This window comes from Mixophyes fleayi, chromosome 4, assembly GCF_038048845.1.
Source record: "Mixophyes fleayi isolate aMixFle1 chromosome 4, aMixFle1.hap1, whole genome shotgun sequence".
NCBI lineage: Eukaryota > Metazoa > Chordata > Amphibia > Anura > Limnodynastidae > Mixophyes > Mixophyes fleayi.
Genome location: NC_134405.1, coordinates 341,765,510 through 341,793,300, shown reverse-complemented (window position 1 = coordinate 341,793,300; position 27,791 = coordinate 341,765,510). Strand labels below are relative to the sequence as shown.

The 27,791-nt window shown below is 45.2% G+C and overlaps 1 protein-coding gene and 1 long non-coding RNA gene across 2 annotated transcripts in view; one reads left to right on the top strand and one right to left on the bottom strand.

Annotated features, from left to right (window-relative positions):
* The window catches only part of LRTM2 (leucine rich repeat transmembrane protein 2), a 733,960-nt gene that overhangs the window by 294,638 nt on the left and 411,531 nt on the right, over nucleotides 1-27,791 (top strand). The window lies entirely within an intron of this gene.
* On the bottom strand, nucleotides 138-21,906 carry LOC142150329 (uncharacterized). The gene is made up of 3 exons (XR_012691087.1): nucleotides 21,782-21,906; nucleotides 20,727-20,799; nucleotides 138-190 (listed from the first exon to the last, which is right to left on the bottom strand). It is a non-coding gene; the product is annotated as an uncharacterized LOC142150329 (long non-coding RNA).

The window sequence follows — 27,791 nt, the reverse complement described above, 5'->3', positions numbered from 1 at the left end:
GTCACACGCCCCTCAGCCTGGCATGACCACACCGTGTTGTGATTACCTCTGTACGTGTATGTTTGTATGTATACAAATGGTTATAGATAGTTGTCATACCAACTGCTGCTTGATCCACAGTTCTTCTGCCTCCACTTGCCGGCTCTCCCCCAGTTGTTTCCACAGGGTCTCAAGCTCATCATTATTCGACCTGGATAGACAAGTAGAGAATACATTCTTATTTACCTGCTTATTTAATATACACCAGTGCCAGACAAACAGCCAGGCATAGTCCGATCGGTGAGCAACAGGAAACAGGATCCATGGTACAAATAACAATCAGTTACAGGTTGTGAGTGTGACAACTATGGGGGGAGGGCCCTTGACAACACCACTAGAACTTTGAAAATAAATCCCACCCCGACCATAATAAGGGATTTCCTGTTTCAGCCGTTACAGGCATCACAGGACGCACCAGATTGGGTGAGTGCAGGTACGTTTTATTTTTTTCTTTTATTATAATATAATTTTAGCTTTTTGTGGCGTTATCACTCTAATGTTTGCTGATAATACAAATGTTTCCCCTTTGCGATAAGGTGATAGCAGGGTTCAGAAACAGCACGTAATAGAAATCATCTCTGTAAAGAGCGAATGATGGAATATTTACATTTAATTATTCACATTCAATGCAGTTTAAAATGTGCAACATAAAATAAAACAAATATTTAAACTTACATACAGGAAAGGAGAATCTACACTGGGCAGTGGGCTATATATTATTATCAGGGAGAGTACAGGTCACTGCCTCCCACAACTTCCACAAAATCATCTAATTAAATACTCTGTGCTGCTGGGGCACCTGCTCCTTCTACTATATAACTCTCAGTCTGTGGCTTCCTGCTGCCTCCATTCCCATCCACACATCATGTCACTGCCCCTGTCACATGCAGTCCTGTCCTCACTGACACATCACTCATCTCCTGATATACTCTGTGCTGTGCTCTAAACATTAACAGGTTCTCTCATACTTATCACATGCACCTTCACAATTAGACCTCACCTCATAACTCCTGTAAACAGCTTTCAATAGAGAGACTTATGAAAAACACAGCTGTGTGTTTGACTTCTTCGCTCTCTCTGAGCTGCCTCTCTGCACTGTCCCTGGGCAGTGTGGTCACTCACTATGATGTCAAGTGCGTGATGTCACAGTGCGTGATGTCACCAGGGCCTGTTGAAAGAGGCAGACCTGATAAAATAGGGACACTGCTGTGGCAAATTATAATGGGGGGTGTTTAGGAGCTGCCCATCCAATCTCAGTTGTGTAAGAATTAGAGATGGTCACTGACCCCCGTGTTTTGGTTTTGGATTCGGTTTTGGATCTGGATTACCGTCGTGTTTTGGTTTTGGTTTTGGTTTTGCAAAACCGCCATTGCGTGTTTTGGTTTTGGTTTTGTTTTGCTATTTTTTTGGAAAATCCATGTTTTTGGGCCTAAATTAACCCAATTTAGTGCTCCAACTGTTTTAGAGACAAGTAATCTAATTGTTGAGGTAATAAATCATCCAAAAAAACAGTTTAATTCTTCGTTGGTAGGCCTATTCTACACACAAAACAGATTGTCTTCCTCTCCATCTATGCATATTGGCAATGCAGCCATCGTCTTTGAATGTATATTACACCCTACACTTATAGTTAAATATGTAAAGAAATGGAAAAAGCCAGTTTGGTTTCTGTCTCTCAAGGCCCCCCTCCACTTGTATAAAATACCAAAAAATTCAGCCATTATAGACTGTACAATATTAATTGACATGGAGAAAGCCAGTTTGGTTTCTGTCTCTCTAGGCCCCCCTCCACTTGTTTAAAATACTAAAAAATTCAGCCATTATAGACTGTACAATATTAATTGACATGGAGAAAGACAGTTTGGTTTCTGTCTCTCTAGGCCCCCCTCCACTTGTATAAAATACCAAAAAATTCAGCCATTATAGACTGTACAATATTAATTGACATGGAAAAAGCCAGTTTGGTTTCTGTCTCTCTAGGCCCCCCTCCACTTGTATAAAATACCCAAAAATTCAGCCATTATAGACTGTACAATATTATGAAAAATGGACAAAGCCAGTTTAGGGTCACTCTGTCTATGACACCCTACCCTTAAGGATAAATTGCCCTAACAGCAGCCTTTCAAGATGGTATGTGATATGGAACTGCCACAAGTCCCTTTCCTCTTTGGGGGTAGATTGCACCCTACACTTACATAGAAAGTTTTAAAAAGATGTTATCGGCATCATCTTCAGCTTAATCCTCACCCTCATCAGTGTGTACGTCATCATCACAGACTATCAATTCATCGCCGCTTGAATCCGCCATTAGAGAACAGTCAGTGCTTGGATGTCTTGGATGGTGAAGGCCTTCCTCGTGGAAGATGTAGTTCATTTTTATAAACATCATTTTCTCCACATTTTTGGGAAGTAACCTTCTACGGCGATCACTGACTAAGTTCCCTGCTGTGCTGAACACTCGTTCAGAGTACACACTGGAGGGTGGGCAGCTTAGGTATTGCAAAGCAAGTTTGTACATGGGTTTCCAAATGGCCTGCTTTTCTTCCCAGTAAGGAAAGGGACTGTCTGACATTTCCATATCAACTACCTCTTGAAAGTAATCCTCCACCATCCTTTGCATGTTTATACTCATATTGGATGGAGTTATGGGCAAAGTGACACATTTTTTTGAAAAATCCTTCAAACCAGCCCAGATGTTAAATTGTTCTGGTCTGCCCACTGTGTCTTCCCTGCTTCTTTTTTGGAAATTTAATTTTTTACGAGCAACAGCTTGAGAAAGTGAAGGAGGACACGTCGTCAAGCCGAGGCCCAGTTCAGCGGCCAACTTGCTGAGCAATAGCTCCTTGCAAAAGTTCACATCTCGCTCATTTACAAGTAAAGACTCAATGTAGGTTTTAAACCTTGGATCAAGCACAGTGGCCAAAACGTACTGATCCGAGTTCAAGATCTTAATAACTCGAGGATCATTGTGAAGCGAATTAAGTACTTGATCGACAAGGCCAACATACTTTGCTGAATTGCTTGCTTTCAGCTCCTCCTTCATTTTCTCAAGCTGCTTTTCCAATAGTCTAATTAAAGGAATGACTTGGCTCAAACTAGCAGAGTCTGCACTGACCTCACATGTCACAACTTCAAATGGTTTCAGCACCTTGCACAGCACTGAAAGGATTCCCCACTGTGCAAGAGTGAAATACATCCCCCCTCCTTTCCCAATGTCATGACTTGTGCAATATGCTTGGATGGCTTTGCGCTGTTCCTCCATCCTCTGAAGCATGTACAGGGTGGAATTCCACCGAGTTACCACCTCTTGCTTAAGTTGGTGACAGGGCAAGTTAAACTGCTCTTGGAGCTGCTGTAATCTCCTACATGCTGTGGCTGAATGCCTGAAATGGCCTGAAATTTTACGGGCCACCGAAAGCATCTCCTGCACCTCACGGTTATTTCGTAGGAAGCTCTGCACCACCAAGTTGATGGTGTGAGCAAAACAGGGAATATGTTGGAAATCACCCAGCTGTAATGCTCGCACTATATTGTTAGCGTTATCTGAAATGACATACCCTGGGGAGAGTCCGAGTGGTATAAGCCATGCATCAATCACATCTCTCAGTTTGCGTAACAAATTGTCAGCCGTATGCCTGTTAGTGAAGCCGGTGATACAAAGAGTGGCCTGCCTGTGACAAATGTTACGTAGTGGTGTACATGCTGCTGCTGTTCCTGCTGGTGAAGGTGAATGACCAACCCAGTGGGCTGTCACAGTCATATAGTCTTTGGTTTGGCCACTTCCACTTGTCCACATATCTGTGGTTAAGTGAACAGTGGGCAGAATGGCATTTTTCAGCGCAATCTCTACATTTTTACACACTTTTTGGTATAGTTGTGGAATAGCTTTACGGGAGAAATGGTGTCGCGATGGAATTCTGTAACGCGGACACAAAACCTCAATTAACTGTGAAAAACCAGCTGCGTTTATTGTGGAGATTGGACGCAGATCTAACACTAACATTGCAGCCATGGCATCTGTGATTCACTTGGCGACTGGGTGACTGCTGTCATATTTGCTTCCCCTCGCAAATGATTGTTTCACAGTTAATTGCTGAAATGTAGGACTGCTCATTTTATTAACCTGCCTCTGGGATGACGATTCACCCCCAGCAGCAGCAACAGCAGCAGCAGGACTAACGCTTTCTTCAGAGGAATCAATAATAGTGCCGGAGTCATCCAGCCTTAAGTGGGATGCCGGGCTAACTCCGAGCGCTACTGAGGATATTGATGAGGATGGTGTGGTGGGTGTATTTTGTAGCCGTCAGTATGTCGGTGAGCGGAGGGTCTTAGCTGATGAGGGAGTGCTTGTATTCTTTTGGGAAGAACTTTCAGCTTTTCCCAACACTTTGCCATGAACTCTCGTTAAATGGCGTAACATAGACAAGGTTCCAAGATGGTTAAGGTCCCTCCCTCGACTGACTGTGGCTTGACATACACTACAAATGGCTATACAATTGTTGTCTGGATTTGGGTAGAAATAATTACACACATAAGAAGTGGATTTTTTTGTTTTATGCCCAGGCATGACAATGGCCTTTTTCTTGTCACGTGCCAGAACTGCTGCCACTGGTGCAGGACTTACACAAACAACCTCATCCTCATCAACATCCTCATTAGCGCCCTCGTCGCCTACACAAATCTCCCCCTCATCCTCTTCTAATTCCAAAGTGGCATCCTCAATTTGGGTATCACCGGCTACACTCGGGCTATTAAGGCACACATCAGCAGAATGCTCACGATTACACGATTAGACATCCCACTGTTGGATGGACTCTCCACAGGGATTGTTGTCATTTGTAAATCAGAGCAAATATTCTCCTGTAATGCCTCACTGTTATCTTGCAGCTCGGCTTTGACGCGTAACAGTAGTTGTGCACCAATTGTAGGCTGGGTAACTTTTTGGGATCTGCCACTAATAGCCAAAGGTGAAGGCCTCATTCTCTCTTTGCCACTGCGTGTGTAGAATGGCATGCTTGCAATTTTTTTTTTATCGTCACTTAACTTTTGCTCAGTTACACTTCTTTTTCGCTTCAATACAGTAAATTTTTTTTTGGTTTTTGTTTTTTGCACTAATTTGAAAACACTCTGTTGTTTGACATCGCCTTGGCCAGATGACGTACTGGGAACACTAACATCAGGACTGGTGACAGAACCTGGTTGCTCATTCAGATCATATGTGGACTGCTTTGAATCCATTCTAAACGCAAACCACTGGGGAGTGCTAAAAATTATTTAGTAGATACTGCTGACAGTTAAGACTTTTGACAGCCAGAAATATTAATGCACAATTAGGGAGGACACCCCAAAAGCACTGAGGAGTGCTAAAAATTATTTAGTAGATACTGCTGACAGATATGACTTTTGACAGCCAGAAATATTAATGCACAATTAGGGAGGACACCCCAAAAGCACTGAGGAGTGCTAAAAATTATTTAGTAGATACTGCTGACAGATATGACTTTTGACAGCCAGAAATATTAATGCACAATTAGGGAGGACACCCCAAAAGCACTGGGGAGTTCTAAAAATTATTTAGTAGATACTGCTGACAGATATGACTTTTGACAGCCAGAAATATTAATGCACAATTAGGGAGGACACCCCAAAAGCACTGAGGAGTGCTAAAAATTATTTAGTAGATACTGCTGATAGATATGACTTTTGACAGCCAGAAATATTAATGCACAATTAGGGAGGACACCCCAAAAGCACTGAGGAGTGCTAAAAATTATTTAGTAGATACTGCTGACAGATATGACTTTTGACAGCCAGAAATATTAATGCACAATTAGGGAGGACACCCCAAAAGCACTGAGGAGTGCTAAAAATTATTTAGTAGATACTGCTGACAGATATGACTTTTGACAGCCAGAAATATTAATGCACAATTAGGGAGGACACCCCAAAAGCACTGAGGAGTGCTAAAAATTATTTAGTAGATACTGCTGACAGATATGACTTTTGACAGCCAGAAATATTTATGCACAATTATGGGGGACACCCCAAAAGCGCTGGGGAGTGCCAAATATGAAGAAAAAATAATAAACCTCTATCCTCCTCTCTGCACTAGCGATTTTGGTTAGAGCAATTGCAAGAACAATATTGTATTCTCTGTCCCTGCTCTAATTAGCCTATGACTACACCCTGCTCTCTCCCTCTGTCAAATGGCGATGGATTGCTGTGGAGGCGTGTATTTATAAAGTTGAAGTATCGCGAGAACCAAGCCCCGAGATCCGACGACGTCACAATGACGTTCGGCCTCGATTTGGATTCGGAACGGGCGGGAGAGTACCGAGCTGCTCAGCTCGGTACTCGGATACCCAAAGTTCGGGTGGGTTCGGTTCTCGGAGAACCGGACCCGCCCATCTCTAGTAAGAATGACCTTGGAGTGTGGAGGTCAGCCTGTGTTCCAATGAACATGGGGATATGTTCTTAATGTGGGCAGCATGGTGGCTTAGTGGTTAGCACTTCTGCCTCACAGTTCTGGGGCCCAATGGGGCAGGGACTGATGTGAGTGAGTTCTCTGTACATTGCTGTGGAATCAGTGGCGCTATATAAATAAATAGTGATGATTATGATGAATGTTCATTGTTGAATATATGGAATATATATCATAGGTGAAGGGGTTGCTGTATTTCCTGATGACAATTAAGGTCCAGGAAGGGCCCACAGTACATATTATGGAATTCAGAGTGAGACACATGGAGTGGGGTGACGTTATCTCCACCCAGAGTCCACAGGGTTTAATCCACCACATTAGAGAACTCTATATGGGCCCATTTCCAAAGAGGAAGGACAACTATGGCCTTACCCATATGCCCCAGCAGTCCCTGGTTATGTAGGACAGTCGCCACCAGAGTCATGGCTGCGTAGATAGGGGGCGTAGTTAGTTTTATCACGAGGAAAGCAGAAGGAATGATTATCAATGATTGGGGAGCGGGGATGTCTGACAATAAACATTGTTTACAAACTGCAGACTATGTGGGGTGTAATACATTTCCATTTGTCCCCCTTCACATAAGAACACTCCTACAGTGCTCCATTTATTCTGGGTTTTGGAACTGCCCCTATAAAAGCACTGTTTTCAGGTATACAGATTCACCTGTGTAAGGTGGAGAGAGAAACATCCAAACTTGTAACACATAACTAACCCCCCCCCCTATTCATTAATTCCCACTACTTTTACATCCTTCACCTAATATACTGCACGATGGCTCAGTGGTTAGCACTTCTGCCTCACAGCACTGTGGTCATGAGTTCAATTCCCGACCATGACCTTATCTGTGAGGAGTTTGTATGTTCTCCCCGTGTTTGCGTGGGTTTCCTCCAGGTGCTCCGGTTTCCACCCACACTCCAAAAACATACTAGTAGGTTAATTGGCTGCTAACAAATTATTGACCCTAGTCTGCCTGTGTGTTATGGATTTAGACTGTAAGCTCCAATGGGGCAGGGACTGATGTGAGTGAGTTCTCTGTACAGCGCTGCGGAATTAGTGGCGCTATATAAATAAATAAATGGTGATGATGATGATATACTGCTCTGTTTAGACTTCTATATAATGTCAGACATTGCTGCTTTTTATACCTCGCTTCTGGCAGACCCGAGGGCAGCTTGATGCTGGATTTCATTCCCTCTAGCAGAGGCAGCTTACTGGGGAAAACAGGTGCTTAATAATGATAATAATCATGAAAACGTGTTCTCACCATTAATGTAAATGTGCTAAACATGGACTTCTGAGTCCTTCTTGATGGTCATACCTGGAAACCGGAGCACCCAGAGGGTAGAACATACAAACTTCACACAGATAAGGCCCTGGATGGGAATTGAACTCATGAGCCCAGCGCTGATCATCATCATCAACATTTATTTATATAGCGCCAGCAAATTCCGTAGCGCTTTACAATTGGGAACAAACATTAATAAGACAATACTGGGTAATACATACATACAGAGAGGTAAGAGAACCCTGCTCGAAAGCTTACAATCTATAGGACAATGGGAGTTAGAAACACAAGGGCATGTGCTACATCATATTGCACAATGGACCAGCCAGACTGCAAAGGTAAAAGTACTGAGTGGGCGATGTGTGTTGCAATGTTGGTCAGAAGGTTGTTGTCTTGCGTTAGCAGTGTAGAGGATGGTAATAGGGTAATCTAGGGAAATTAAGATGATGGTTGAGGAATATCATAACCTTGTCTGAAGAGGTGGGTTTTCAGTGAACGCTTGAAGGTTTGAAGACTAGAGGAAGTCTTACTGTGCGTGGAAGGGAATTCCACAAAGTGGGTGCAGCCCGGAAAAAATCCTGTAACCGAGAATGGGAGGATGTGAGGAGAGTGGAGGAGAGACGTAGATCTTGTGCAGAACGTAGATATCGAGTAGGGAGATATTTCGAGACAAGTGAGGAAATGTATGTCGGTGCAATTTTGTTGATGGCCTTGTATGTTAGTAGAAGAATTTTATATTGAATTCGTTGAAATACAGGCAGCCAATGTAGAGACTGACAGAGTGGCTCAGCAGAGGAATAACGGTTTGTAAGGAAAATCAATCTAGCCGTTAGATAGATTGTATAGATTGTAGGGGTTCAAGTCTGACTTTGGGAAGACCAGTAAGGAGGGAATTGCAATAGTCGATGCGGGAGATGATGAGTGCATGAATTAATGTTTTTGCGGTGTCTTGCGTCAGATATGTGCGTATTCTGGAAATGTTCTTTAGGTGTATGTAACATGCTTTAGATATAGAGTTGATGTGGGGAATAAACGACAGTTGTGAATCAAGGTTTACACCTAGGCAACAAGCTTGCGGGGTGGGATTTATATTCATGTTATCAACAGAAATAGAAATGTCAGGCAGGAAGCTTCTGTTTTTGGGTGGGAATATTATTAACTCAGTTTTTAAAAGATTGAGTTTGAGTTGGCGAGAAGACATCCAAGATGAAATGGCAGAAAGACAGTCAGTAATGCGAGACAACACAGATGGTGAAAGATCAGGAGAGGATAGATAAATTTGTGTATCATCCGCATAGAGTTGATACTGAAATCCAAAGGAGCTTATTAGTTTTCCAAGAGAAGTGGTGTAGATAGAGAATAGCAGAGGACTTAGGACTGAGCCTTGTGGAACTCCAACTGATAGGTGTTAAGAACCCCTCCAGCCGACACAACATAGCCCGGAGTCTACTCTGCCAGTCAGGTGTTCACTGGAGCCCCTGATGGTGGGGACAGACTGGGCTGCAGACTGACAGAGGGTCGTGAAGTGTGCACCGGCTGGGGAGAACCCAGGCAAGCGGAGTGGAATCCAAGCAGAGGTCAGGGGCCGGCAGCAGACAACAGTACGAATATACAAGCTGAGGTCAGGGGTCACGAGCAGACAGGAAGGTCGGTATTCAAGCCAGAGGTCAGGGTCACGAGATTCACAAGCAAAGTCCAAATCTAAGCTAAGGGTCATACACGGGTAACAGTCCAACAGGTTTTCACCAATTTCAGGCAGCAGCAGGAACAGGAGCAGATTAAGCAGACAGAAACTGGACGCTATAACCCGCAGGGAGGCTAAGCCCTCCCTGCCTTATATACAGAGCTTGGCCAATCAGGGCTTAGCCCTGAAATACATCCCAGGTGCGCTACCCAGCTAAATTAGCCCGCAGGCTACACTAGCGCATGCGCCCGGCTGCCTCACTTGCCTGGGCGCATCGCTTGTTTTACACGGCGTCCGGCCGTTGCCTTGGCAACGGTCGGGCCCGAGAAACCGGAAGTGACGCCCCGGTCGTCATGGGGACGGCCGGGACGTTCACTGACACCGGAAGTGAGTCGCGGCGGTGCCCAAGGCCGCCTCGGCTCCTGACAATAGGAAGCGGAGCAAAGGTGGATCCAAAGAAATTAACACTGAAAGAGCGATTAGATAGGTAGGATGAGAACCAGGATAGGACAGTGCCTTCAAGACCTAGGGATTATAGCGTTTGTATGAGGAGAGAGTAGTCAACAGTGTCAAATGCAGCAGAGAGATCCAGGAGAATTAGAAGAGAGTATTGGTTATTATTTTTTGCTGTGATCAAATCATTGACAACTTTGGTCAGCACAGTCTCTGTGGAGTGTTGAGAGCGAAAGCCTGACTGAAGAGGATCCAATAGGTTGTTTGCTGTAAGAAAGTGTGTGAGGCGGGTGTAGGCAATTCTCTCAAGAAGCTTGGGGGGGCATGGGAGCTGGGAGATGGGGCAGTAATTTATGAGAGAGTTAGGGTCAGAATTCTGTTTTTTTTAAATGGGAGTAATCACTGCATGCTTGAAAAGTGCTGGAAAAATACTAGTAGAAAGAGATAGATTACAGATTTTAGTTAGAGGGGGAATGAGTACAGGAGACAGGGACATACCAATTTGAGAGGGAATGGGATCAAGAGGACAGGAGGTAGAGTAGGAAGATGAGAAGAGAGTAGAAACTTCCTCTTCATTTGTGGGATCAAATGAAGAGAGAGTGTCAGAGGGTGCTACAAAGGAATTGAGCAGATTGCTTGTCAAGGGAGATACCATTTCAAGCCTGATCTTATCAATTTTGTCCTTGAAATAGGAAGCAAGATCCTGTGCACTGATGTTAGTTGGAGGATTTGGGGCAGGAGGATTCAGAAGAGAGTTAAATGTGTTAAAGAGGCGTTTGGGGTTAGAAGCCTGAGCATAGATGAGAGATCGGTAGAATGCTTGTTTAGCAATGTCCAGAGCATTTCTGTAGGAGTGGTAGATATCAGTATATGTTATGAAATCATTAGAGGCACAAGATGTACGCCAGTGACGTTCTGCTTTACGAGAAAGTTTTTGTAGAGTTCTACGGGAAATATGTAGTGTCGCTGGAGCCACTTGATCCAGGGCAATTGCTAGGGTTTGTTGAAAATGGGGTACTGCCCAATCAGGGGAGGAGAATGTAGAAATTGGGGAGAGAAGGTGTTGGAGAGAGGTGGAAAACTGTTGAAAATCAATAGAGTTGATATTCCTGCGGGTACGAGGAGGCTTGGAAGAGTTTGACACTAGGGAGGGTAAAGAACTGGGGGTGAGCAAGTATCTAATAAGGTGATGATCCGAGAGGGGGAAAGGAGTGTTAAGGAAATCAGAAACTGAGCATAGTCTAGAGAAAACAAGATCAAGACAGTGGCTATCCTGATGAGTAGCGGATTCAATCCACTGGGAGAGGTCAAGTGTGGAGGTTAGAGAGAGTAGTTTGGAAGCAGCATTGGTACGTGGATTAGAAATAGGGATGTTGAAATCACCCATGATGATGGTGGGGATATCAGTAGATAAGAAGTGAGGGAGCCATGCAGAGAAGTGTTCAAGAAATTGATGGTGTGGACCAGGGGGGCGATAGATGACAGCAACATGCATAGAGAATGGGTTAAAAATCCTAACAGCATGTACTTCAAAAGATGTGAATGTGAGTGATGGGACACTTGGTATAACTGTGAATGTGCACTGTGGGGAGAGAAGTAGTCCAACCTCCCCTCCTTGTCTGCCTCCTGGTCTGTGGGTGTGGGTGAGATGGAGGCCACCATGTGAAAGGGCTGCAGGTGAGGCAGTGTCTGAATGCGTGAGCCATGTTTCTGTTATTGCCAGAAGGTTTAGGGTTGTTTAAGAGGAAGAGATCATGTACGGAGGTAAGTTTGTTACAAACAAAGCGTGCATTCCAAAGGGCGCATTTAAAGGACTTTGGAAGAGAGGGGAGACAGGTTATGTGTTTGAGGTTTGCCAGATTTCTGTAGTGTTCAGATATATGTGTGTGGGAGAAGTGAGGGGGACCTGGATTAGGTGATATATCACCAGCTAATAGAAGCAGGAAGGAAGAAAGGTATGTAAGATGATTGTAAGATGTGTGTCCTTTTAGTTTCTGGCGGCAGGGTGAGGCTGTTAAAGTTATTGAATTTAAATAGGAAAAGAGTTCATGAGTGTTCACTAGAGGTGAGTGAAGTAATGAAGGGGCAATGTGGACAGAGGTGTGTGTTGCAGGATGAGTGAGGGATGATATAGTCCTAAAGATAATGCCATGAAAAGAGATAAAGAAAAATATTTTGGCAAGCATTGGGACTATTAGTCAAATAGCAAAAATGAGGAATTAAATGAATTGCCTAATTGCAATGTCCAGTGTAATCAGATAAGTAGTGCAGAGCTAGGATGCAGCAAATGTAGTGTATTCCTGGATGTCTGGATAGTATAACGTAATGATGTGGGGAGCCATGTGGGGGAGTGGGTGGAAGTGTTGAATGGAGAGTAATAAAGAGCAGGTAATTGAATAGCTGAGATTTTGCAGAATCATGGGAGAGGAGAGTGGTTGAAAGACAGTATAATTTCTTCTTACTTGTGATGGTAAACAAAGCTTAAATAAAGTTGAAGTACAGTGGTAAGATAGGGGACTAAAATAACTGTAGCATGGGTAGGGAGTGGTTGAGCAAGTAGTACAGCAGTCTGATTAAACAGAGTGGATTTTGCATTGAAAGCAGACTGATCAATAAAACAAACTTTTATGAGATGAGAGGAAAATGAGATCAGAGTCCAAAACAGTCCTCATGTTGCATGTAGCTTGTAGCCAGGGAGAGTTGAAAACATCAGAGGTGGAATATGGAGTTTCAGGTGAATACTGACAGTTGTCCTTGTGAAGCTGTGTTAATAGGCAGAAAGTTCTTCTCCTGTTTCCTCCTGTTCAACTCCGGTATAACTCCGAATTATGCTGTTTAAATTTTTTGTTCCACACTTGTATCTATACACACTTAGAACTATACACACTAACTATGCAGCCATCACTGGCTTTGCAGCCATTCTACTTTGAATATATCTGAGCCACAGTGAGCACCCGCTATCAGCCATCTCTTAAAGTATCGGATACACTACGGACATTTATTTACCAGAACACATCAGTAATGGGATGGAAATGCTGTACTCCGCCTAGTTTACATTTTTATGAATGTCACATTCACATGCAGATAAGAGTATCTGATAGGTGTTTGGGGGATGTATCTCTGTACTGTGTATTAAACTGCATACCATTGATTTACCTCTTTATTGCACCAAACCTCTTTACTTGTTAACTTAACACCTAAAACCTTATCTATAATATAATCACACTGACAACAACTTGATTTTGACAAAAAAAACAGGTCCCAGTTTTTTAAATAATAAAAGTATGGTGGCGGCGGGAGGAATCAGCCCGGGCTTACAAGGACGTGCCCCCATAAAGCAGGACGAGGGGTCCCCCACACAAAGGGACCAAGAGCCAGGGTGCTTCGAAGGGGTAGTGACATGCGGCCAATCAGCGATACCATCGTGTGAATTAGCCGCTGATTGAAACATCTCCACATTACTTCAGTCTTAGAAAACAATACATTACATTGTCAATTAATTACATTTTCTTCTGTTACCAGGTGACAAAACAAACTCTGGTAGCAGCCCCATCACGGTTGTCCCATTGTCTCTTTGGACCTCTGTCTCTCAAGCTGACCGCGTTAGCCTGCATAGCTGTCCAGGAAGATGAGGGGATCGGGGGTGAGTGGAGAGTGTCGCAGGCCCTCCTGCTAAACCACAACAAACAGAATCAGGTAATTACCCTTATTGTGTACAATATAGAATATAACACCACTAGACTTGTGTATATTCCTGTACCATTGTTCACTCTCTACCCTTGTTTTCTTTTCCAGGATTAAATGGATAACTCCAAATCAATTTGGTTTAAGATATTTTATTCACTTTTTCTTAGATGCGGAGCCACCACCCACTGTGAGTGACCAGTCAGAGGAGCAGGAGGAGGAGCTGCCAGGGACTCCGCCCTCCTCACCGCCTGCTGGTCCTGCATATTGTCCATCTGTGCGGTCACTGGAAGCCATAGATAAATGGGACAAGACCACCAAAGAGCTCCTAATAACCATCAATCGCAGCCTTCGGTAGAAGAAGCACCAGGAAGGAGAGCTAATTAACACGGAGAAGAAGGGCCTGATGGAGAGCATTTTGAACGCTATAAATGGGTTTGGCCAATCCCTGCAGCCATACTGAATCGGCTGCTCGCCGTGGCTCCCCACATGTGACCCCAGTGAGCCTGAGCCTAAGGAAGCAGAGGACTCAGGACCTGGCTCTGCTCCTACAGCCCCCAGAGCTCGGGAGGCACCGAGACAGGCACAGAAAGCTGAAATAACAGCAACATATTGCAAAAATATATAAAAATTATAAACTGCATAACCTGGATGTGTTTCACTCTCTTAACCATAACCTCCTAATGACATATACAAGCTTACTTAACTTATCTAACAATAAAGACACTGAGACTTATGAAAGTGGCTAAAGAAGGTCACAGTTTATTAATTATTAAATAATTGGCGGTGAAAGTGAACTGTGAGACAGCTAAATCAAACCGATATTTGGAACCAAGCGTGGATGGCTGAATCCACGTACCCGAGACACATCCTAAACTGCCTGGCCATCGCTAATTCTGACGTCAGAGTGACTAAGCCCCCTCCCGACTACGCAATGGCCCCCCTCAGATGCGGACCAAGGGATCCTCATCAAAAAGGACCGCGTCACGTTCCTGGATGGGGATAGTCACCTGTGGTACAGCGATAACGCTGTAACGATCAGCCACTGCTCACAGTGACTTCCTACCAACTGTGCCTGCTCTGTGGCGTGGGGAGGAACCAGGTTAAAACTCATACGCCACGGAAGCAGGGAGGTCTATAAAGGGCATGGGTGGGTGGGATCTCGAGCAGTGAATGAGAAAGTGCATGTGACATGCTAGGGCTTATATAGACAGATCTCCAGGCACTCCCCTTCCTTCCTCATTGGTCGGCCTGGGATGTGGCATCTTACTTGCAGGTAAGGTTAACCTCACTTACTGCCACATATATATGCGTCTAAGTGCTTTCGTCCATATGAGAGTACAGGTTGTTCATAGTCATGATGGGCAACATGTTCAGATGAGTAGATAAAATATATACTGCATAGTGAAACGTGTGTTGAGTCCATTGTGAATTTTTTTTGCTAAAGAATCTGCTATAAACACATCGCAGCCACATTCTCCTGCAGCGTGTATACATCATGGACTAAAAGTATCATTCCAAATTTCAATGGTTTAGGCCATCAATTCCTATATATCTGTGGGCAAGGATAGAATTGGACAATGTGCATTATTTTTAGTTTGTTTAGTTGAGCTTTAGTTTTATATATTTAGATTATACTTACAGCTGAAGTGTTGCTGAATCACATAATAAACGTCCGTTTCTGCAAGAAGCTCCTATATGTCAGGAAAAGGAGACAGAACATTTCTTTTTTTTAAAAAAAAAGTAGTAATAAAAAAGAGGATTTATGTACTTACGTTAAATCTGTTTCTCTGATTCCGTCTGGGGGACACTGCTTACCATGGGGTTGTGGAGGGAGCTTGGGGAGTTGGCACCTAACTAGTTAAGTTTTAGTACTGCCGACAGACCCCTCCCCTCTACAATCCCCCTGGACTCTTCAGTTTATTAAAAAGCCCTAGGAGTAAAGCCAGTGAAACAAGAGCACACAGAAGAACAGAAGAAGGGAGGGATCGCAGTGTCCCCCAGACGGAATCAGAGAAACGGATTTAACGTAAGTACATAAATCCTCTTTTCTCTTTCATCCAGTCTGGGGGACACTGCTTACCATGGGGACGTTCTAAAGCAGCCCCCTAAGGGTGGGACTACTCTGAAAATCCCGCTCGCAAAGCATTACGAGCGAAATCTGCATCCGTAGATGCAAATACATTAAATTGGTAAAACTTTGTAAACGTGTGGACAGAGGACCAGGTGGCTGCTCTGCAAAGCTGGTCCGCAGAAGCCCCATTTCTCGCTGCCCACGACGCCCCTACCGATCTTGTGGAATGGGCCGAAAGTCTCTCTGGCACAGGACCGTTAGCCTTTATGTAAGCATGTCTAATGGTTGCCGTAATCCATCTAGCGATGGACTGTTTTGAGGCTGGCCAGCCTCTCTTATTAGCATCATAGAGAACAAACAAAGAATCTGTACGTCTAAGTTGAGAAGTTTTTTTTACATAGATGAGCAGAGCCCTAACCACATCTAACTTTTCCATAATCTGGTGATCAGATTGGGAAGAGGATGAAAAAGCCGGAACTACAATTTCTTGGTTAAGGTGAAAAGCCGAAACTACCTTCGGAACAAAGGAAGGAAGGGTTCTTAAGACCGCTCTGTCCTCGTGGAAAACCAAATATGGTTCCCGACAGGACAAGGCTCCTAATTCCGAAACGCTTCGAGCAGAAGCGATAGCTAAAAGAAAGAGGACCTTCCAGGTCAACCACTTTAATTCTGACACACGCAAGGGCTCAAAAGGAGGCCCTTTAAGCATTTCAAGTACCAGGTTGAGATCTCATGGTGCTGTCGGCGGAACATAGGGAGGCTGAATATGCAGTACTCCCTGGAGAAAAGTCCTAATATCCGGTAAATCGGCTAATTTCATATGGAAAAAAAACGAAAGTGCCGATACCTGGACCTTTAGGAAACCTAACCTGAGACCTGCCTCCAGGCCATCCTGAAGGAAAGCTAATAAGCGAGTGAGGCGAAAGGAGGATGAGTGGCAAGTCCTACCTTCGCACCATCTAATGTAAGCTCTCCAAATCCTGTGATAGATGCGAGCTGAAACTGGTTTTCTAGCTCGCATGAGGGTGTTTACCACGTTTGAGGAGAAACCTCTAGCCCTCCAGAGGCTGGCTTCAACAGCCATGCCGTTAAACTGAGCTGAGGTAAATTTTGGTGTAGTAATGGACCCTGAAGGAGAAGGTCGTCTTGAGATGGTAGACGAAACCCTGGTCCTTCTGCCATGGAGATTATGTCCGTGTACCAGACTCGGCGTGGCCATGAGGGAGCTACCAGAATTATTGGCAGACCCCCCTGCCTGACCCGTCTGAGAACGCGAGGAAGCATGGAGATAGGAGGAAATAGGTATCCCATCCTGAACTCCCATGGCATGGTCATGACGTCTACTGCCACGGCTAAGGGGTCTCTTGACCTTGCGCAAAACCTGGAAACCTTCCTGTTGTGTCTGGAGGCCATGAGATCTATGTCCGGAAGGCCCCACCTCTGAACCAGGGACTGAAACACTTCCGGATGCAGAGTCCACTCCCCTGGCATTATCTGGTTGCGACTGAGATAGTCTGCTTCCCAATTGCGTATTCCTGGGATGAATACAGCCGATATTGCCGGAACATGAAGTTCTGCCCAAGACAAAATCTGGGCTGTAATTTTCATTGCCGCTGCACTCTTGGTTCCTCTCTGTCTGTTGACATATGCCACAGCCGTGGCATTGTCGGACTGAATTCTGACAGGGTGGCCCTGGAGGAGGGATTGTCCTCCTTTGAGGGCTAAGAAAATAGCCTTCAGTTCCAACACATTTATGGATAGGGATGATTCCTGAACCGACCAAAGGCCCTGAAGCCGAAGGTGAAGGATTACCGCCCCCCAACCATTCAGGCTGGCGTCTGTCGTTGCTATGACCCACGCCCCCGGAGAGAAGGATCTGCCCACTGTCAAGTGATCCTGAATCAGCAACCACTAGAGAGATTCTCTGGATCTCGGGGATAGAGAGATCTTCTGTAGGTCCAGGCGTAGGTGGGATCCTGACCACTATGTTAACAGATCCCACTGAAAACAGCGAGAGTGGGCTCGAGCAAAGGGAATGGTCTCGAAGGAGGCCACCATCTTTCCCAGCAACCGCATGCACAAGTGGATTGAGGGTCTGGGAGAGGACAAGACCTGGGAAGTTATACTCTGAATTGAGGTGGCCTTTTCGACAGGCAGAAACACCTTTTGCTGGCTGGTGTCCATGATGAGGCCCAAGAAGACCATGCGCTGACACGGAACCATCTGTGATTTCTTCAAGTTGATGAGCCATCCGTGGCTCCTGAGAACCGCCAAGGCAACGGATAAGTGATAACGCAAACAACTCTCTGAGGAGGATTTGAAGAGCAGGTCGTCCAGATAAGGCACGACCTGGATGCCCAGAAGGTGAAGACGAGCTGCCATAACCGACATGACTTTTGTGAAAACCCTCGGCGCTGTGGAGAGGCCGAAGGGGAGGGCCCGAAACTGATAATGGGAGGGTCCTGCAGTGAATCTGAGGAGGGACTGATGGCCCTTCCAAATGGGAATGTGGAGGTATGCATCTTTTATGTCTATGGAAGCCATAAATTGATCTTTCTCCAAACCGTTTATGACCGACCTCAGAGATTCCATCCGAAAACTGTCGACTCTTAGGTGCACATTGAGGCTCTTTAAGTTTAAAATGGGTCGGAAGGAGCCTTCCGGCTTCTTCACAAGGAACAGGTTTGAATAAAAACCCTGTTCCTTTAGGAATTCTGGAACCCTGCAGATAACTTTCTGAGAGAGAAGAGAAGCGACACAATCCTGTATTGCCTGTCTTCTGAATGGATCTCGGGGTAGGGGGGTTACGAAGAACCGATGGGGTCTGGGACCCAGCAGGTCTATCCTGTATCCCCTTGATATGATGCCCCGAATCCAGGAGTCCTGGGAGGACTCTGTCCACTGTTGAAGAAAAAGAGACAGACGACCTCCCACTCGGGTTTCCACCCGGGGAAACGAGTGGTCGTCAGGACGCAGGCTTCTCCTGAGTCTTGGAGGCCTGGCGCCTGGCCGAAAAAGAGGATCTTCCTCTAGAGGAGGAGCCTCGGGCATTGGGCTGTTTACCCCTAAAAGACTGTCCCCTGGACAAGGAGGATCCTCGAAAGGGCTGACGGAAGGAGCTGAACCTGGGTTTCCTGCTTCTACCTGGGAAAACCGGCAAGGAAGTACTCTTGCCCCCAGTTGCCTGGGATATCAAGGTATCTAATTCCGGACCAAACAAACCTGCTGCTGAAAAAGGAATGATTTCAACAGACTTTTTTGATTCTGCATCTCCTTCCCAGGATTTCAGCCATAGAGTTCTTCTAGCTGAAATGGATGCAGCCTGTATAGAGGAGGAGACAGCTGCTGAATTTTGTGCCGCCTCATAAATGTACCCCGATGCCTCTTTTAAATGTAAGGCCAGGGGGAGTAATTCAGAACCCTGTAAGGCCTCTGCCAGCTGGTCTGCCCATACTTCCATGGCTCTAGCAACCCAAGCTGAAGCGAATGTGGGTCTAAAGGACGAACCTGCAGCCGCAAAAATCGATTTCAGTTGGGATTCAACCTTCCGGTCACTGGCATCCGGGAGGGACGCTGAACCAGGAGCTGGAAGTAAGGTGTGTTTAGCCAAACGGGCTATGGGAACATCTACTTTTGGGATACTTTCCCAACGAATTACCTCCTCCTCCTGTAAGGGGTACAAGGAGAAGAATCTTTTGGGAACTGAGAACCTCTTCTCAGGTAGTTTCCATGCTCCTTCTGCAATGTCTACGAGTTCCCTAGACGGGGAAAACGGCAAGCCTTTCTTTTGGCCTTTTTAAAAAGAATTCTGTCTCTAGGCGTAGGATCCTCCGGTTCTGGGAGGTCCAACGCCTGTCTAACTGCAAAAACCAAATCATTAACAAATTGGCTTTTAGAACTATCCTCCTGTTCCGAAGACTGAACTTGGTCAGAATCGGAATAAACTGCCCCCTCATCCTCAGAAGATTCCTCAGAATCTGAAAGGACCATGATAGGGTTATCCGATCTAGGTCTCTTTCTTTTAGCGGACGGGATGTTTGGGGACTCAAGCAACAAGTTAAGCTTATTTAAACCTTTAAGGAAAGCTGTAGACCATGCCGCTTCTGTGGGGATAGGGGTTTGGTCAGAAAAGGAAGAGGAAGGTCCTGGTAAAGACGTTCCAATGGACCCTGTGGTAACAGGGAGGCCCAGCTGAGTGCTATTATTAGTAGCCACCGAAGTAGCCATATTAGATAGCAATTGGTTAGATTGTAATACCATCTGAGCTAAGGAGGAAACCGACTGTGTCAGGGAGGTCACCCAGGCCGGCTTCTCCGTCAGAGGGGCTGTGGACTGATGAGTCTGCACAGTGGAAGCCCCTGCATCACAGGCAGAACAGAGCGCCAATTTAGGGTCCCCCTGACCACAAGGTAATTTAACTTGACATTTTGAACAAGTGAAATATTTTGCAATAGGGCCCTTTCCCTTATCTGTCATTCTTATAAAGGAAGGCACACCAATCACACAGATTAAAGGGTTAATCTAGCTGTGTAAACAGAGAGAATAGAGAGAGATATGTATGCAGGAAAACAGATTATATAACAAGAACAACTAATCTATATAATAAAAGTTGTACTTGTAATAATTAAACACCAATTGTTTGTAGGCAAGTAGGAGACTATAATGTAAACCTTACAAGCAGGGCCGGTGCTAGGGTTCTCAGCACCCTAGGCAAAATTTCAAAATACACCCCCCCCAGAAAACACAACAAATACCCGCCTCACAGACAGTGGCGGATCCAGGGGGGGGCCCCCCCTAGCAGGGGCTTGCTGCTGACGGCTGCACACTGTACAGGTCCGTTCAGCAGTGACAGTGTGCAGCCGCCGGCAGCCTTAGAAATTAGAAAGGTGGAGGGGCCTAAATCGCCCCCCCCCTAAAATCGCCCGGGGTAGGACAAATGTCTGGGTCCGCCCCTGCTCACAGACCTTTACATACTTGACTTTGTGCTTTTGTGTTTGAAAAAAAAAGAAAAAAAGATAAGCCCTACCTCCTCCAGTGGTCCAGATGCAGTGATGTTTGATGCAGAACGCTGTCCAGACTCCACTGCAGACACAGGATTTCTAGAGGGGGGGGGTATCCAGGTGTTAGATTTCGGAACAAAAAACTTGACACAATAAGTCTATAAATTATGCACTTGTTAAAGGCAATGAACGGTCCTAACATGTCCCTTCATCACACCCACTGCACCCCCCCTCTGCATCCCACCCACTGCACCCCCCTCTGCATCACACCCACTGCACCCCCCTCTGCATCCCACCCACTGCACCCCCCTCTGCTTCACACCCACTGCACCCCCCTCTGCATCCCACCCACTGCACCCCCCTCTGCATCCCACCCACTGCACCACCCTCTGCATCCCACCCACTGCACCACCCTCTGCATCCCACCCACTGCACCACCCTCTGCATCCCACCCACTGCACCCCCCTCTGCATCCCACCCACTGCACCACCCTCTGCATCCCACCCACTGCACCCCCCTCTGCATCACACCCACTGCAACCCCCCTCTGCATCCCACCCACTGCACCCCCCTCTGCATCCCACCCACTGCACCCCCCTCTGCATCACACCCACTGCACCCCCCTCTGCATCACACCCACTGCACCCCCCTCTGCATCACACCCACTGCACCCCCTCTGCATCACACCCACTGCACCCCCCTCTGCATCACACCCACTGCACCCCCCTCTGCATCACACCCACTGCACCCCCTCTGCATCACACCCACTGCACCCCCTCTGCATCACACCCACTGCACCCCCCTCTGCATCACACCCACTGCACCCCCTCTGCATCACACCCACTGCACCCCCCTCTGCATCACACCCACTGCACCCCCCTCTGCATCACTTGCAAACTATGGGGTAGAAATTTTACCCCATAGTTTGCAAGTCAAATATAGAGCACAAGGTGCCAAGAAAAGTAATTTTACCCCCCCCCTCCCCCATTTTTTTTTACCCCCCTACTTCCTATATTGGACTTTGTGCACCCTCTTTTAAAAAAATAAATAAATAAATAAATAATTAGATTGCATTTACTCACTGTTTTTTCTCTGGTCTGGTCTGGTCTGGTCTGGTCTGGTCAGCAGAAGCAGGGGGGGGGGGGCTCTTCAAACCTTTTCCTTCTTCTCTTTTATCTCTGCAATGGCTGCTCCTCGGCTGCTTCACACAGAGGAAAGAGGGTGGAGCAGTGCATGCTGGAAGGGGAGGGGCGTGGGGAAATAACTTTACTCACACTGTCACTGACAGACAGCGTGAGATCAATTCAGGAGCAGGGACAGGAGAGCACATTGGACAGAGGCGCCGCTGAAGAGAGATCACATGATCACTGACAGTCAGTGATCATGTGTGAGTGCAGCTGCCTGGGCGCATCCATCCTCCGCGCCACGCCGCCGCTGCACCTCTGTCCCCAACCCGCTGACTAGATTACAAAATCTAGTCAGCGGCGCCCTGCAGGTCCCGGCGCCCTAGGCAACTGCCTAAGGTTGCCTAATGGAAGCGCCGGGCCTGCTTACAAGCCTACTTTTTTTTTCACAGAAATAAACAATATGTGTGTTTAAAGTAGAGATGGTCACTGACCCCCGTGTTTTGGTTTTGGATTCGGTTTTGGATCTGGATTACCGTCGTGTTTTGGTTTTGGTTTTGGTTTTGCAAAACCGCCATTGCGTGTTTTGGTTTTGGTTTTGGTTTTGTTTGGTTTTGTTTTGCTATTTTTTGGGAAAATCCATGTTTTTGGGCCTAAATTAACCCAATTTAGTGCTCCAACTGTTTTAGAGACAAGTAATCTAATTGTTGAGGTAATAAATCATCCAAAAAAACAGTTTAATTCTTCGTTGGTAGGCCTATTCTACACACAAAACAGATTGTCTTCCTCTCCATCTATGCATATTGGCAATGCAGCCATCGTCTTTGAATGTATATTACACCCTACACTTATAGTTAAATATGTAAAGAAATGGAAAAAGCCAGTTTGCTTTCTGTCTCTCAAGGCCCCCCTCCACTTGTATAAAATAGCAAAAAATTCAGCCATTATAGACTGTACAATATTAATTGACATGGAGAAAGCCAGTTTGGTTTCTGTCTCTCTAGGCCCCCCTCCACTTGTATAAAATACTAAAAAATTCAGCCATTATAGACTGTACAATATTAATTGACATGGAGAAAGACAGTTTGGGGTCACTCTGTCTCTCTAGGCCCCCCTCCACTTGTATAAAATACCAAAAAATTCAGCCATTATAGACTGTACAATATTAATTGACATGGAGAAAGCCAGTTTGGTTTCTGTCTCTCTAGCCCCCCCTCCACTTGTATAAAATACTAAAAAATTCAGCCATTATAGACTGTACAATATAAATTGAAATGGACAAAGGCAGTTTGGTATCTGTCTGCATCAGATCCTCTCTCCACTAGGAGTAAAATAGAAAACTATTCAGCCGTTATATAATCTAGAATATAAATAGAAATTGAGAAAGGCAATTTGGTATCTGTCTGCATCATAATCATCAACATCATCATTAGCGCCCTCGTCGCCTACACAAATCTCCCCCTCATCCTCTTCTAATTCCAAAGTGGCATCCTCAATTTGGGTATCACCGGCTACACTCGGGCTATTAAGGCACACATCAGCAGAATGCTCACGATTAGACATCCCACTGTTGGATGGACTCTCCACAGGGATTGTTGTCATTTGTGAATCAGAGCAAATATTCTCCTGTAATGCCTCACTGGTATCTTGCAGCTCAGCTTTGACGCGTAACAGTAGTTGTGCACCAATTGTAGGCTGGGTAACTTTTTGGGATCTGCCACTAATAGCCAAAGGTGAAGGCCTCATTCTCTCTTTGCCACTGCGTGTGTAGAATGGCATGCTTGCAATTTTTTTTTTATCGTCACTTAACTTTTGCTCAGTTACACTTCGTTTTCGCTTCAATACAGTAAATTTTTTTTTGGTTTTTGTTTTTTGCACTAATTTGAAAACACTCTGTTGTTTGACATCGCCTTGGCCAGATGACGTACTGGGAACACTAACATCAGGACTGGTGACAGAACCTGGTTGCTCATTTAGATCATATGTGGACTGCTTTGAATCCATTGCGTAGATACTGCTGACAGATATGACTTTTGACAGCCAGAAATATTAATGCACAATTAGGGAGGACACCCCAAAAACACTGAGGAGTGCTAAAAATTATTGAGTAGATACTGCTGACAGATATGACTTTTGACAGCCAGAAATATTAATGCACAATTAGGGAGGACACCCCAAAAACACTGAGGAGTGCTAAAAATTATTGAGTAGATACTGCTGACAGATATGACTTTTGACAGCCAGAAATATTAATGCACAATTAGGGAGGACACCCCAAAAACACTGAGGAGTGCTAACATTTATTGAGTAGATACTGCTGACAGATATGACTTTTGACAGCCAGAAATATTAATGCACAATTAGGGAGGACACCCCAAAAACACAGAGGAGTGCTAAAATTTATTGAGTAGATACTGCTGACAGATATGACTTTTGACAGCCAGAAATATTAATGCACAATTAGAGAGGACACCCCAAAAACACTGAGGAGTGCTTAAAATTATTGAGTAGATACTGCTGACAGATATGACTTTTGACAGCCAGAAATATTAATGCACAATTAGGGAGGACACCCCAAAAACACAGAGGAGTGCTAAAATTTATTGAGTAGATACTGCTGACAGATATGACTTTTGACAGCCAGAAATATTAATGCACAATTAGAGAGGACACCCCAAAAACACTGAGGAGTGCTTAAAATTATTGAGTAGATACTGCTGACAGATATGACTTTTGACAGCCAGAAATATTAATGCACAATTAGAGAGGACACCCCAAAAACACTGAGGAGTGCTTAAAATTATTGAGTAGATACTGCTGACAGATATGACTTTTGACAGCCAGAAATATTAATGCACAATTAGAGAGGACACCCCAAAAACACTGAGGAGTGCTAACATTTATTGAGTAGATACTGCTGACAGATATGACTTTTGACAGCCAGAAATATTAATGCACAATTATGGGGGACAACCCAAAAGCGCTGGGGAGTGCCAAATATGAAGAAAAAATAATAAACCTCTATCCTCCTCTCTGCACTAGCGATTTTGGTTAGAGCAATTGCAAGAACAATATTGTATTCTTTCTCTGTCCCTGCTCTAATTAGCCTATGACTACACCCTGCTCTCTCCCTCTGTCAAATGGCGATGGATTGCTGTGGAGGCGTGTATTTATAAAGTTGAAGTATCGCGAGAACCGAGTCCCGAGATCCGACGACGTCACAATGACGTTCGGCCTCGATTTGGATTCGGAATTGGCGGGAGAGTACCGAGCTGCTCAGCTCGGTACTCGGATACCCAAAGTTCGGGTGGGTTCGGTTCTCGGAGAACCGGACCCGCCCATCTCTAGTTTAAAGGCAATACTTAGCCCAGGGCCATAAAGGAGAGAAGTCCACGGCAGTCTGTCCAGTGTCTGCTCCCTCAGCTCTGCTCTCTCTTCCAGGGCTTCCTTTGGCGCCAGAAGACTGGGATATACCATCTCTCTGTGGAAGGAGGGGGGAACTCTATGTATTAGCTCCCCCCCCCCCCCCTTCAATAGCTCCAAAAACGTTTTTTTAAGAAAAAAAGAAAAAATTGGAGCGTGGCAGATAGTGGAGACCTCTATACAGAGGTCTCCGCAGCGACATACCCGGCGCCCTCCTCCTATGCATGAGGGGGGAACCGTGGTATAGCCCCCTTCCTCCTCTCTCCGTAGCGCTGCTGGCCCGAAAATCCAAGATGGCCGCCGCTACTTGTAATGCCGATAACCGGCACTCTATGCCTGTAATGGCAGCGCCGGTTATCGGGGAGGCTGGAGGAGTGCAGCGGTCCATGAGACCGCTTGTCACTCCTCAGTTTAGGCACCTTTTTTTCTAAGTTTCCCTGTCAGTGAGAGCCTCTGGCTCCCATCTAACAGGAGAATGCCTGCGCTGCTGGCTGTGAGCGTGTTCTCTATTATAGAACACACTCCAGCGCTGCCACCTGTAATAGAGAATAATAAAAAAAAGAAATAAAATCTTTTAAAATTATACTAGGATAAAAAAACACTGCCCAACTCCAGGGCACCTGAAAAAAACTGAAGAGTCCTCGGGGATTGTAGAGGGGAGGGGTCTGTCGGCAGCTCCCCAAGCTCCCTCCACAACCCCATGGTAAGCAGTGTCCCCCAGACTGGATGAAAGAGAAATGATATTAATTAAAAAGAACATAGAAAATATTTAGCATAATATATAAATCATATCCAGCCAGGGTACCACTGACACAGGCGGGATGGATACCATCTACATGTAGGAGCAGAAATCGACATTCGGCAGATCAGGCAATGTTTTTCCAATCTTGAAATATCCAGTTTTGGTGAGCCTGTGCCGCTGTAGTCCATAGTTTCCTGCCCTTATAATGAGATTCCCGTTAAACAACGTAAATGAAAATCTTAAAACACACAAAGGTGTCACATGTAAAATAGACAGTCCCAACATCTCCTGACTTTATGATTTATTTAAGGCTAAAACGAGTAATATTTTAGAGAGATAACGAAAGTTATATTTAATAAAAGGGATATTGGTAAAGTGTTAGGAGTAGGGACGTGACAGTACACTTTTGCACGGCGCTCGCCCTTCTAGTTTGCGGAGGTGTCTTCAAAGACCGTAAAACAGACATGCAAATTGCACCTTGTAGAGCGCTGAACAGGCCATATAATCGGACAAGTGCAAAACCAAAGTGGTATTTGGTGTGCTCCGGCACACAATGTGACTGAGGTCCAGTGTGTGTAAGAGATGGGTACACTGTGGAATATGAGTTTTTATTAGATGGCATGAAATGAATGTAACTAATTAGGAGCGTCTGCATAGCAGAACAGCAATCAGTACAGACTTCATGTATATTGGTGTAATTTATCTGCAACTGCTGATAATCTGATTATCCTTTAATCCATACTTGCCAACTCTCCCGGAATGTCCGGGAGACTCTCAAAATTTTCGATTCGCGGTGAATCGCGTCATTTTAACCCCGGCATTTCCGTCGCAGGGGCGGGGCCAAAATGACGTGTTTGGTCCCATCCAGCCCTCTAGTCACACCCCTCTCATGGACTACACTTGCCGAAAGTCGGCATGTATGCTGTAATCTGTGATGTAACTGCATTACAACATTGATGTTTTGTTAAACTGCATTATTACAGGTGTAATACGCAGCTTACTGTGTTTTCCCCTCCAAGATCCACATTATTTTCTGGGTAGAAAATATACTGAAAAGTTAATGTCCTCTGAATATTTTTATAAATACTCCCATCCTCTCGCTGGTCAATTTCTTGCCCATTTCTTTTCCAATTCTTGGTCCCTGTCCTGATATAATGACATTTATTAAAGATTGGGGGGTACATCGGGGGAGGCAAACTGGGGCAGCTATCACAGGCAGCAATATTTAGGGGGCAATGGAGCAAAAATTATTATTATTTTCAAAATGCCAACTTTCTTGGTGCAGATATAAAATATAAATGGTATTTACTTTGGTAGCTCTAATAATCTAATAATGCTTAAAATGAATATATTTGTCTTTTATAATGTACACAAATCATATACAAATGTTTATGGTAGATGTCTTTCTTAACATTAATGAATTAATTTAACACAGGGAACCGCAGTTGGGGGCAGACTATTCTGTAGCAGGTGAAATGGGTGTCGGATGGTTTGTGAAAATGTGAATTAGTTAAATATACTATATTTTAGTTTCCAGCCATCACCTCTTGATTTACGATGGGCAAATTGAAGTTTCGGCGGCACAAATGCAGCTCTGGAACCGCAGTGGTTTTTGCAGCCGCAGTCTCAGTTAATGTTATAGGTTTGCAGGGCAGAAAGGTCACATTTATAGAGGAAATGACATCTGCACACAACGGGGAGGCGTTTGGTGGAGTCAGGGCGTTCGGTTCCTGGCGCGTCACAGAGTAGGTACAACGATGCACCTCATTTTGCAGAGCAGCGCATGAACGAGATTTGAAATGA